Raw genomic sequence first — 14401 nt, forward strand, 5'->3', positions numbered from 1 at the left:
CGAGATTTTTTTTTTTGATTTTGATTCTCCCACTCTAAAATCGTCTTTTTCTTTTTTTTCTCGCAAGTCTCAAGATACAACCTTGTTTGATTTAAAATATGATGGATAGTAAGAGGTACTTAGGGGAAAGCATTGAAGGGTTGACAAAATGACAAAGAGAGGAGATAAGATAGTGAAAGTAGAACTTTTGTTAGAATATGATCATGCTAAGAGAAAGTAAGGCATATGTGAGTGAGAGTAATAAAAGCATAGAAAATGTGAAGACCACTCTTAATCTCTTTTACTCTCCTTTTTAGACTTTGTTTTGTCATTTAGGTGCATCTAGCTTGGACCTAATTGCTGGTGCATTGAACAATAAAACCGCCAACATTTTCTTTTTTCCTCCTTTAATAAAATAAAATCCTCCCAGTTTTTATGCAAATTTCAAACATCGTATCTGAAACCACTATTTTTGTTGACAAAGATAGCAACTAAGTTAGGTGGTTTGAAAAAGTACCAAATTGCTAAGACCACTATAGTATAAAGCACAAAGAATGCCTGCTATTAACTTCAAAAACCTTATCATTATTCAAGCAAGATGGTTCCTTAATTTTATTTCATGAGCATCACATTTTAGATTCGAAAATTTATTGTCTATCGTCTCAATCTCTGGCATTTTTAGTAATAATTAATCTCTAGATCCAAGTCATTTAACTAATTAAGTAGCTTTAACCTTCACCTCCACGCGTCATTACCACTAACAAATTTTTGACTTAACGCACGAATATATAATTGCGTTTTTCATGCGGATTTTGTTTTCATTTTCAAATTTTTTGTGCGTTTTCTGCGTTCTCTTCCATCTCTGCATTCTCTGCATTCTCTTTTTTCTCTATGTTTTCTTTGTTCTCTTCGTTCAAGATCAATGTTTTTTTATTTTATTTGAAAATATAGATCAAATTTTTGAAATCAAGCAGTGAAATCAGCTTTAAACAGGTGTTTTTTTGAAAATAATGAATGATTCAAGTTCATACTGTCAATTGAACTAGAGCAAATTAGATTATTATTTTTAATCAAATCAAGTGGCTGAGATGTAGTTCGAATCTAGTTAATGTAGTTTGTTAGTAGTTTATAATTCTGTAGTTGAATAATTTTGTTTTTATTTGTGAAAATCGTTGTTTACGATTGATGGTTTGAATTTGAATGTAATGTAGGAGTTCTAAATCTGAATTATTATTTTGATGAATCTGTTTCGTTCCTAGTTTCTGTGTATTTGGAGATATATATTGGTTTATTTTGAAAATGCTTTCGGTGTATTTTTAAGTTTAGACTGTCAATTGAACCAGGACGAATTGTATTTTTATTTTGAATCGAATCAAGTGGTTGAGGTGTGGTTTGAATCTAGTTAATGTAGTTTGTTAGTATTATGATTCCGTAATTGAATAATTTTGTTTTTGTATGTGAAAATTGTTCTTCATGGTTGATGGTTTGAATTTGAATGTAATGTAGGAGTTCTGAATCTAAATTATTACTTTGATGAATCTGTTTCGTTGTCAATTTCGATGTATTTGGAGTTATAAATTGTTTTATTTTGGAAATGCTTTCGGTGTATTTTCAATTTCTATGTGATGTTGATGAGCAGCTCGTGCCAAAGGTAGGGATGACTTTTAACATGCTTGAAGAAGTTAAAAAATTCTACAAAAATTATTCTAAACTTGCAGGTTTTTCTACGAAAATTCAGAACACAAATAAGAGGAAAAATAAAATTAAGAACCAATTAATTACATGAAGCAGAGAGGGGAAATGAAAATCGAACATATCTCCAATTTAGAAGACAAATCCCTCAGCTGGATTAAATTGTCCTGCAAAAATTTATATACATATATTGAAGGACGTTGGTGTTTGGATCATTTCGAAGGTTCACATTTGTGTTCTCCAAATCAAGCAAAGATGCTTAAACAACACAGGGAATTAAGCATGTCTGTACGCCGTACAATTTAGAATAATGATGAAATTGGAATCAGACCATGGAAAATATATCAATCATTTGTCGTAGCAGCAGGGAGTTATCGTGAATTAAGTTTTATTAAAAATGATGTGAGAAATTACATTACGAGAGAAGTGTGTAATGTTTCGAAACTAGAGGATGTAAAAGAATTTAAAAAATACTTATTAAGAATGAAAGATAAGAATTAGAATTTTTTTTGGAGCTTGAACTTGAGGTTGATCAGTTAATTAAGATGGCTTTTTGGGCGGATGCAAGAAGCAGGGCTGCTTGTGAGTATTTTGGAGATGTTATTTTATTCGATACCACTTACAATACTAACAAGTATTGTTCTGGTTTATGTGCTTTTTGAAACTACTTTCACTGTATATGATATCTTTTTCATGATTTGTTTCTGTGTTGTTGCCATCAGGTATAATTTGGTTTTCGATTTTTTTGTTGGTGTGAATCACTACGGTCATTCAACGCTTCTAGGATATGATTTGATGAAAAACGAGGATATTCAATCATTCAAATAGTTATTTAAATGTTGACTACGTTGTATGGAAAAAAATACTCCAAAAGGCATGTTTACCAATCAATGTGCATTGATGCAAAAAGCTATTGAGGCTTGTATACCCACAACAGTTCATAGATGGTGTATTTAGCATATCATGAAGAAGATTCTACAAAAATTAAATGGTTACAAGCGACACGAAGAAATCGAACACGAGATAAGTCATGTTGTTTAGAACTCTTTTACAAAGAAAGCATTTGATAGGAATTGAAATGTTTTTCTGATGAAGTATGGTGTTGGTGACAGTAAGTAGTTTTTAGGTAATTGTGTCTTTATTAGGATTAACTGGTGTTGTTACTTTTAGTGTCTAGATATTTATGTGTTTTGCTTGTGTAGTAAAGGTGTCAACCTGTATAAATTTTGGTGAATTTGGTTGTGATTTAGGTATTTTCTCATTTTTTAGATCTTTTCAAAGATCGTCATTTATGGATCCCAATTTATCTCGATCATCACTTTTGGGCCTAGATGAGAAGTACACAAAGGAGCAAGAGCACGCATGCTTTTTTTAATTCGGTTTAATTACTCTGCAGGCCCTTATAGTTTCACCGAATTTTCAATTAGGTCCTAATACTTTTTTTTTCTTTTCAATTGGGTCCCTGTACATTATTTTTTTTTCAATTTAGTCCCTGTTAACGTTAAACGTAAAAAAATGTTAGTGAATTGTGAAATTACTTATATACCCTTAGGGACCCAATTGAAAAGAAAAAAAAGTATAGAGACCTAATTGAAAATTCGATGAAACTATAAATATTCAATGAAAGATATTCCTATAATCCTTTTTATTTTGTCACTATCATTCTTTTGCTTATTTATATACAAATTGTACCAAAAATAGTTTTTCTTTTTTATTTTTTTACTTTCAAAATACCTTATTTTTAAAGAACATAAAGAAAAAAAAAAGAATGGATAAAATGAAACAGAAATAGTAGTAATAAGTATATATAAAATTCAATTTCCATTATTCAAGTATTTATTATGATCATATAATATTTTATATTTGTGTGGATTCATAAAATATAATTTGTGTCTTTATCATATCATGGTACACCATAAAAAACCACAAGGTTATATAATTTGTGTTATTGAAATTTAAAATCTAAAAATAAAAACCATAGAAAACATAATTTCAGTGTAATACAGGTAATCTATAAATCAGTTCTTGTGTTGCAGCCTCCCACTCCCACTCTCTAAACCAACATAGGATCAAAAATAAAGAGTAGACTTGAGTTCATCAAGTGTCCCAACAAGAGAGTCCACTAAAAGCTTCAATCAAAGCATACTTGAGTTTATCAAGTGTCCCAACAAGATAGTCCACCAAAAACTTCAATCAAAGCATGGTAGCCTGTAGCCTGCTTTTGAAACAAAGAAAGTCGGAGCAAGATCATCTTTGTGAGGTCTATTTAACTCTTTAGGGGTTCTCCGGTCACCACCATATACACTTCCATGGTTGAAAACAATCACTACCATAGGTAACTGGTATCTAGATTGAAAAGAAGATAAGACATATAAGGCAATACATATTTTCTCAAGTATCGAAAAAAGATAAGACATATAAGGCAACAGTCCAGAATTTTCACTCCACATCCCTGGATTAAACCATTACAAACAGCATTAATAGTCACCGACTCTTATAATTTAGTTTCCAAAAAAAAAGACTCTTGCAAACAATCATAATTTACCTTTACCACTATTCAGTACTCAGTACTCACTAGTAACTAGTAAAAAAAATTTCCTAGAACTTGGAATTTTGGGTTGTCGTATAGTAATTACACCAGCTTATGTAATCCTATCTATCACAGAACTACTAGCTATGGATAGAAACATAAAAGAGTTCATGGAAGATCCTAGTTCAAAACAATTGCAGTAAAAATTTCTGCTAGCATTTTACGATTTGTGGTTAGACCTTAATTTGTTTCTATAAACATTTATTTGAGATGCGTGAATCAATAGAATCAATCATCATATTCTCAATTTCATACACTTTCTCATACTGGTTGTTACTTAACAATGTTGAGACTAAAATAAGAACCATTCCACTATATGACAAATGAAAATATAACTAAAGATAAGGGCATCAATAAGTATGGGTTTAGCAGTATATACCTCAACTTCAACTTTAATGGTACTAAATCTGAATCCAAAATCTCCTTTAACTGTAACAATAAGTCAATCGGGACAAGCCACTGCAGTAGCAATGCAATAACCGAGGACAACCCCTATGGTCTCCCAAGTCCCTGCATCCAACCTAGTCCTGTGCTCTGTCTGAACCAACACAGCCCTACCTACATCCATGGTGTTTGCACCCTCGGACACCACTACCGGAGCCGGGCTTCCGACTCCAAAAATTGCATCTCTTATGATCCTCATTGGTGTTAAGAAATTGAATGGCACAACATCCTTAGCAATCTGAGCCTCCATCTTTGGCGCATTATCCTTAGACTTCTTCAATATAGCTTCTCTCAAGGGTGGTTCCTGGTCAAACAAAAAGATCATCCTTAATATCCTTATTCAGAGTCTCTACAACCGTTTTTGCATTACCAACCAAATCCAAATAGGGTTTTCTCAGCTCAATCTCTTCCTCACTAATATATATAATATTGTAAACCTTAAACCATTACATAAAAAAAAATTCAGAAATCAATTCAAAAAATAGGTATTCAACCACTGCTATATTTTTTGTAATCCAACTCAAAAACCATTATCTCAAAAAAAAATTATCATATGCTTAAATATGTTTCATCAACTTTGAAAAACAAACAAAAAATTTAACTCGTTACCTGTTTTGGCATATTGACTTCAGGCAGCGAGGTGCGGCCCGGCAAGGGAACGCCACGAAACCCACGGACGAACAACGTGGAGCAGAGCAGAGCAGAGCAGACGGACGAACAGTACATAGCATATCAGAAGCGATGGAAGACCACCAACCGACGTACGCTCACACCACCACGAACGATGATGCAGATGGATGATGAACCCAACGAACGGAGGAGAAACGCCAAGAACTTACTGTTCCCTATTTTGCCGTGAGAGGGGAAAAGAAGATAAAGAGATTCGTGAAGTGAGGAAGAAAAAGGAAAAAAGAAGAACAAAGAAAGAAAGAAGATGAAGTGCGTATTTGGCTTGGTGGGTAACAGGTTAACGATCGTGGTGGCGGACATGTCGGCGGTTCACAGCATCCTTGTGCACAACTCCAACAAAGACAGAGAAAGTTAGGGCTGGCAAGGGATCTCTCATTTTGGAGATCAAGGGCTGTTTTGGTATTTTAAAAAAATAGAGAGGTGTTTAATTAGTTATTCTAAATTAATTATGAGAATATTCTATTTTTAACAGAATATTCTGTTATTTTAAACGGTTTTGTCATGGCAGGGACTAAATTGAAAAAAAATTAACACCTAGGGACCAATTGAAAAGAAAAAAGTATAGGGACCTAACAAAAAATTCGGTGAAACTATAGGGACATGCAAAGTAATTAAACCATAAATTTATTACGCACAACATCTCACTTATACAATTTGTCAAACAGTATGATAATTGCCTAAGAAGTAGAGAGTAGAGAGAGAGGATTAGATGCTGCAGATTTTCATACTATCATACCGTATGCAATAAAATCATCAATAGAAGCTCAATTTCAGCATGTGTGTGCTCACGAGAAGTTCAAGGAAGTTCAAGCATAATTTAGAGAAAAGGTGAATTGGATCACAAGATCAACACATTTCGCTCTATGTTTTACGATATATGAAGTTGTAAAATAGGTTTTGAACTCAATATTTTGTAACACCCTAACATTCAAATCCTTATGCTCGAGTCATAAGTCAATGATACTAAGGTGGTACGACTCAAGGTGGAGTTGTAATACATATAACTTGAAGAAAGTATTAAACTAGAAGCCTAAAAAGAGTAAAAGGAAATCATGAGCGCAAACACATACGTATCGGGAATATAGCGCGTTCGTGAAACAAAGTAAAATTAAAAATTAAAAACTTAAAGACAGAATAGAGTAATGACAACGTGTATATATATATAGCCACTAGACACGATCTGCGAAGTTTAGGTCGGTTAGGGTTACAGAATTGAAAATAGTTGATAACAAATCCTAACTCTTCCAAAGATACATCAAAGCCTCTATAGGCAAAGTTTCAAAAGAAATATATACATACATCATTAAATATTTTCCAAAATAAGAGGAGAGATACTAAACAAAGTACAAAGTAGAGTTAAAATAAACTTTTCCATCTTTCAAATAAACTCCAACTCACTGAAAAGCACTAAGACCTGCATCTGAAAAACAAAAGATATATACGGAATGAAAACTCCCAACCCATGGATTTCCAGTACGGTAAAAGTGCCAAAAGAGATACAATATAAGGTAATAGGAAACTCACTAAGCAATCTGAAACTTCATACATTAACATTTCCATCTTAGGTTCTCACTAATCTGTAATCAGGCAACTCTCCTAGGAAATGCTAGTCTAATTCACCTTTACTAAAGTTTTCACAATCATTCCTCTCAAAGTTTTCCATCATCCTCCAAACTCCAAATAGAATAGCCCTTAGCATCAATCAACACCAGCATAAGAGACCTCTCAGATAGGCAAAAACAAGCAAAGCAAATAAATAATGCACAAGTAGATTCAAGTAAGACATTTAGCACATAGATATTTAATTATGCACAATTAAACAAGCCAAGACAAGAAATAACAAGCCCAAACAATTCAATCAAATGCAAATGATGTATGCATGCTCTATGGCTGATGATATCATCTGTTGGTTATACCGGACATATGTCTGGTAGCGAACCCTGGACAGGAATACCACAACATGCATCAAGTGGGACCAAACTCAGAGCAAGGGGGACAACCTCAACCCTTTCCTCTTACCCAGGTGGTGTTACAATTCTCAACTCGAAACAAGTGTAATAAAACTCAACCCTTGTATCTTACCCGGTGTCTCGAACCTTTACCTAGAGCAAGTGGAAAATGCCACTGCATCTTATCCGGTGTCTCAGATCTTTACCCGGAACAAGTGGACAATGCCACTGCATGTTATTCGGTGGTATATCTCAATCAGATTTAATTTTTATTTTCAAATCCATTTTTAATATAGTTTTAATTTATTTAAAAATCATAATTAAAATAAATCCTCATCATCCATCATTCTCATAGCCAACCTCATCATTCTCAATTAAATCTAACTATCATTATTCCTCATTATCACACTCATCTTCATCACACATCCCATTTCATTTGATCCATCTCTCTTCAGTTCACTTTCTCGACTCATTATGTATCATTTCTGACTCCTCTACCCTCCATTACACCGCCTCTAGGCTCATAACGGGGTTTATAGCGGGTTAGAAGGCTCGAAGAATGGTTAAAAACACAAAAATATATTTTCTGCAAAACTGGGTAGTCATGCGTATGCATGCCACCTCTCGTATACACATGATGTTAAAAATTTGGAAAGTTGCGTACGCGGACCACCTCCTGCATATGTGAGAGTGTTTAACATAAAAAGTTTCTGCGTACGCATGCCAATGATGCATACACATGACGTTAAAAATGCCATGTTCGCGTATGTGAGACAATGCCATGTACACAAGAATACTGGGCAGAGCCAGATACTCGCGTCGCGTTACACCTCCGCGTATGCATGCATATAAGAATCCAGAAAAAGCTGATATGCTGCAGAAATGCAGTTTTTTTTACCAAAACTTAAATGCGCATAACTTTTTCGTTAAAAATTATTTTTCAACTATTCTTGAACCGTTGGAAAGATCAATAAATAGTTTTTAATGCCCGCCGAAGTTGGCTTAAAATTAGTTTTTAACCCAAAACAGAATTTTGAACTTTCTAAGAGGTTCTCAAGCCAAAATCAATTTCGACATCAATATAGCACCTACCAACTATCCAAATTTACTCATTTATCCTCAACCAAAGTTCAAGACTACTTAATTTACACATTACAACCGTAAATAATCATTTTCACATCTCCAATCTTCAATTCCTCTATTCTAACAATTCAATACCAAATTTCACACGCTCAATCACATAATTACCATCTCAAGCTCATGCATCAACATTCAATACATTTACCAACTTACCAAATATACCTTTCACGGTCTTCGGCCCAAATTCATGGTCTCTGGCCCAACATTCACGAATTCAATCAACTCAATATTTCAATAATTCATCAATTCATAATTTCAATCACCAATTCATATCACATTCTCATAACTCATAATAACCAATCACCAAATCAAAATCAAATTCAACACTACATAAATTACCACATCTTAATTCCATCCAATCACACAATTCAATCCTCTTCCAAGGAAAATTTGAGTTTGTGCATGTTAGTTGTGCTAATATATGATTTACTTTTTGTATTTGAACCTTTTAGATGGTGAATCAATGGTGTAGTCAAATTTGATCCATTATCATGAGACATGAACATATTATGAATTATCATTTTAGAGATTCAAGAGAATAAGATAGATTTCTCAGTGTTTGTTTGAAGGAATTTTGGTGTTTTGTGATACAGTTTCAGTGTAATTTATGTAATATATTTTTTAATGAAAATGAGGTTTACTTTTATATTTTCTTGTTTTGTTCCATTTTACCATGTTACTGTTTGTTTTGAGATTAGGTTCTTCAATTTTTTCAAGAAATTTGTTTGTTTTAAATATATAGTACACAAACAATTCAATAGCTAAGCAGTATAGAAATTCAACCTACACAATATTTATATCTTCTGATAAAAATTTGCGAAAAAAATTGTAAGCGTTCTCAGTGTTTATTTGAAGAGTTTTCGATGTAGCAATTCTGTATATTTAGAAATTATTCTTCTTTTTCTGCATTTTTGTGAACCTGGATTCATTCAGATTAACAAGATTTCAAGACAGTACATACAGGTTCATAGAAGTCTAATTTTGCTAAAAAAATTTACAAAAAGGTTGGATTGAATATTTACAAAGATATAAATTATGTGTTTATTTTAACTATACATTACACAGACAATTCAGTAGACAACGAGTATAGAAATTCTTAAAAATTTATAGCATTCAAACTATCTACTATCAATATCTCCTGATGTAAATTTACAGTAAGGACTTAATAATGCAGCAGATGAAATCATGAAGGTTTTCCTCCGGCAAACACCATCATTTGTGAAATCATGAACCCCTAAAAACAAAAAAAACAAATATAAGAAACTCTATATTTAACACCTAATTACACCGAAATAAATAAATGATAATGTCACACAAACAAGTACCAGTGCACTTTATGTCAAACCGAAGTGTACCGAATGTATATAATGATAACAACAAATAGAAACAAGAGAATTTATACAGGAAACAGAAATATGTATCACATAAACAACTTACAACAAATTTATTAATTTTTGTTCTTCCATCTGAAGGAGAAGTTTTGTGATATAGGTCAAGGACATGAAATTTTTTTTTGAACATCTGCAATCCATAGCCACCAATGGTCCGCATAGCAAACTGGGACAAATATCTAAAGTTTGGCCAGAGAGAAAAATATTTTAGTCTAATTAGAAACTAATGAAATAATTATTTAAGAGGCTTTAGAAATAAAAAATTACAAATGGATGGGATGCAAGTTTTTTCATAGTCCTCATAATCTTCAATCTGAAAGGGCTTGTTAGTTTTTGGATCAAGGAAGTTGCCCTTATCTTTTGCCAACACTGTATTCTGCAAAATTTGAATAACACTAAAAGAAACAGTTTTAGCACACCATATATTTTACAAATACACAAAAAGTTCAATGGTACTAGAGCTTACCACAATATCAGAGGAGACAGTATATGAGTTTTTCAATTCAATTTTCTTCCTGTTCAAAATGAGACAAACTGCGAAGACCACCTATGAAAACAAAAAACCCAAACTTATTAGATATATGGTACAATAACTCATAAAAGATCACTAATGTTAATCTATAATTACTAAATTTTCAATATATGATTCATCTTTTAAAGATGCAAAGTGCATTCTGGTTGCCTCCAGTTGAGATTCATGGTTCAGCCTAAATATCGTCTCTCACTCATTAGTGCTGTCATCTTGATAAGTCTTGATATTTGTGACCCAGTGATAGCATTTCTCCTTAAGATCGTGTGGTATTTTCTTTTGCTTCACCGAAGTTTTGAACTTGTCAAGGAAGCTCAGAGTAGGTTGTACCTTTTCTGGTAAGAGACTTTGCTCCTTAGCATATTTCAATGTTGCTGCAATCCCAGTATTCATCACTCAATCAACTGTTCCAACTCTGTTGGGATCTCTTGAGATTTTTCCATATTAGCTGGTGGTTCCTTCTCTTGGGTAACTGTAGCTTCATCGCTTGATTGACTAAACCCAAGACTAAATGATGGTGCACCAAAGTCATCCTTCAATGCAGCATTAGCAACCATCATTAAGGCTTGAGCGGGTAGATGGTTGCATGATGACACATAAAATAGTTTAAAAATGACAGAAAATATTAAAAAAGAATTTAATTAAGTAGAACTTACACGTTAGAAGGAGCTACATGCTGAGTTTGCTTTTGGAGAGCTTCCTCATGAGCTTCTTGTTGAGGTTGTTCTTCCGTCCTCTGTGGGAGACTTCGCAATAGGTTGTTGAGGTTATGGAAGACTGCAGGATTACACAAAAAAAATTATGCAGAAAAACTATTAGAAAAAGAATTTAATTAATATAACAATACCAAGTGCACCTCAATTCACATGAAATACACCGAAAGACAAACCAAATATACCGCTATTATTTCTTGATTACATCATACAATGTCAGTTCAAGAAGATATGCAACTGAATCAAACATGCACAAAATGATATCAGAATCACTACAACAACATTTTGTTGCCTACTTACAATAAAAAAGGACAACAATACTAAGTGCACCTCAAATCACATACAATACACCGAAACTATTAGAAAAGGAATTTAATTAATAATTACGCATTAATAGGTTCTTCTTCCATATATTCCTCTGTGGGAGACTTTGCACTAGGATGTTGAGTTTGTGGAGGGCTTGAGATAGGCGTTTCTGAAAAAGGAGCAAATACTTGAAGTAAAACTTTAATGAAGACAAACAATGGAGAAGTTAATATGCAGTAAGCATTCAGGTGAAAATGATTAACTCAATGATTAGAATATTGAAAGTGAATTGAAAAACTCACATATCTAGTGGTTCAGATTGAGAATGAGTTTATTTTTGAAGAACAATCATTTGTTCTTTAGGATCATTTTCAAAAGTTGTGCTACTGATCCTTTCCTTCAATTTGATTTCTTTTTCTATTATTGGTTCCTAAACAGGGTTTGGTTCATGCACTGTTTCATCTTGTTCTTTAAACCTGTAATGCACCGAAATCATCTCACCACTACACTCCAAGCATTTAATAAAAATATAACTTCTGTTGTATAAGAACTTATATAGTTGCAATTTTTTTCTTGCCTTTTTTTCTTGAATAAAATCTTAAAGGGTTTTTTCTTCTAAAAAAATATATGAAATCAGAAGCAGATTATGGTAGCACAAGAAATAAAGAAATGATAAGAGAAACAAAAATTACATGTTATCACTTGATTGATTTACAGAGCTCTGATAGCGTGTTTGTGTTTGAAACATAGGATCATTTTCACTCGACAAATTTACGTGTGGCTTTCTAAGGACAAAATAAACATTATTTAGTAAAACTAGAGTAATTACATCAAGTTTTAGAAAATTTTAACAAAGAAAGAAATTTAGATATTGAATCTTACTTTTGCGAAGAATCATAGTGAGCTTCTGTGGAGTGGAGCCCACTTTCTAGAATATCTCTAGTGTTTTCCTACATCTTGAAAAAGCAAACAATCATCATGCAAAAAATACAATAAAAAATACAAAAAATTAACACATACTTTTGTGCAGGCTTATAATTTATTTTCTTCACTCTTGCTTTTGTTATTTGTTGCATTTCTTTACTTATGACAATACATGCGAAAAATTCTGTTAATAAATAAAATTTAAATGAAAAAAACAAAACATAGCATTACAATGATAGTTTCTGAATCTTACTTATCATCAGATTTAGTTTCTTTTTGGGAAGATAAATCCACAACAACATCCACTTTTTGGATTTCATCATAAAAAGGCAAACAATCACCAGGCAAATAAACACAATAAAATTGACAAAATAAACCAAAAATTGACGCATACTTTTTTGCAGACTTGTCATTTTTTTTAGTCTTCTTTTTGTTATTTTCTCCATTTCTTCACTTCTGATAATACATGCAAAAAATTCTGTTTATAAAAAAAATTTTGATGAAAAAACAAAACATAGGATTACAATGATAGTTTATGAATCTTACTCATCATCAGATTCAATCTCTGTTTGGGAAGATGAATCTTCAATAACGCGCTTCTTTTTTTTGGATTCCATCCTAAAAAAATACAAACACACGAGGTAAATAAATGGAATAAATATTTACAAAAGGCGTCTAAAAGTAATATTTCCTTCTTTGCCATTCTCTAAGGTTATTTTTTTCTCTTCGATGTCTTGTGTGATTCATGTTCAGAATCAGACTCATACTCAGAAACACTTTCACTTTTCGAACATGAGTGCGATATAACAGTCTTCTTCTTGTGTGACTTCTTTTGTTCTTTCTTTTTTTGCTTCTTTTTTCCCTTCTTTTTTTCTTTTGATTGGTCTTTCATCTGTGCTCTTTTCACGATGCCCTAAAACAAAAAAAAAATATTAGTTAGCATAATATATTTAAAACAAATACACTAAAATTGAAGAAAAGATTTCTGTTGAGTTACCATTTTATTCTTTATCCCAGCTTCTATTTTTTCAACTAGCTTTTTCTTAGTCCAATGTTGAACCCAAAGTGATCCAGAAATTGTATCCACCGACTTATTCTTTTTTGTGAATTCACGAAAATATACAATCATCAAAGTAAAGAGGCAGCCATCAATTGTAGTTTTTTTTTTTTTTAATCAATTTGTGCCCTCTGATGTCCTTGATAAGGAAGTTGAGCACATGAGCATGCCAATTCCATTCTTGTATTGTGTCCACATGAAGAATGGACAATATGTGAACATAAGAAATTTTATTTATTGTTGTCGGCAACAAAAACCACTTCTGAATAAAGAGAACGAATGTCCTCTTGAATTTCAGCTGATTTTTTTTTGCCATCAACACTCATGTCCATCATAGAGTTTGTCAATTGTGACAAAGTCCAGCCTTTGAAGTTTTCAATAACTTTCTTTTGCTCCTCACTGATTCATTTATTTTTAATTTTGTTTGGATAGTGCTCTCTTACAACAGCAGTAAAAATATTTCAATAATACATAAATAATTTAAAAAATATCAAAATTTGATTTATAGAATAAATTATAAAATAAATTTTTACCAGATACATTCAAGCTAAGGGCATCTCCTATTTTTTTATGGGTGATCTCAATTACATCGTAACGCATGTGCAGTGTGTTATCGTATAAATCAAATGAATATGTCATTTTTTTGAGGAGCTTATGCGGCATATTTAAGGTAGGAATATACGTCGTAGCACCAAATCCCAATTTTTCGACAATAGGTTTCTTATCATTGCCTATATTATGGAATATATTATGAATGGATCTTGTGGAGCATCTCAAATCATGAGTTTTCTGTAAATAAATGAGAATCATGTTACATAACTATATTTATACAAAAAAAAAATTGAGTCGAAATCAAATGCATTTTTTTGAGGAGCTTATGCGGCATATTTAAGGTAGGAATATACGTCGTAGCACCAAATCCCAATTTTTCGACAATAGGTTTCTTATCATTGCCTATATTATGGAATATATTATGAATGGATCTTGTGTCTTGTGG

At 32.4% G+C, this 14401-nt stretch overlaps 1 pseudogene; it reads right to left on the bottom strand.

Annotated features, from left to right (window-relative positions):
- LOC107610769 lies at window positions 3861–5431 on the bottom strand (annotated as a pseudogene).

This window comes from Arachis ipaensis, chromosome B08, assembly GCF_000816755.2.
Source record: "Arachis ipaensis cultivar K30076 chromosome B08, Araip1.1, whole genome shotgun sequence".
Classification (NCBI taxonomy): Eukaryota; Viridiplantae; Streptophyta; class Magnoliopsida; order Fabales; family Fabaceae; genus Arachis; species Arachis ipaensis.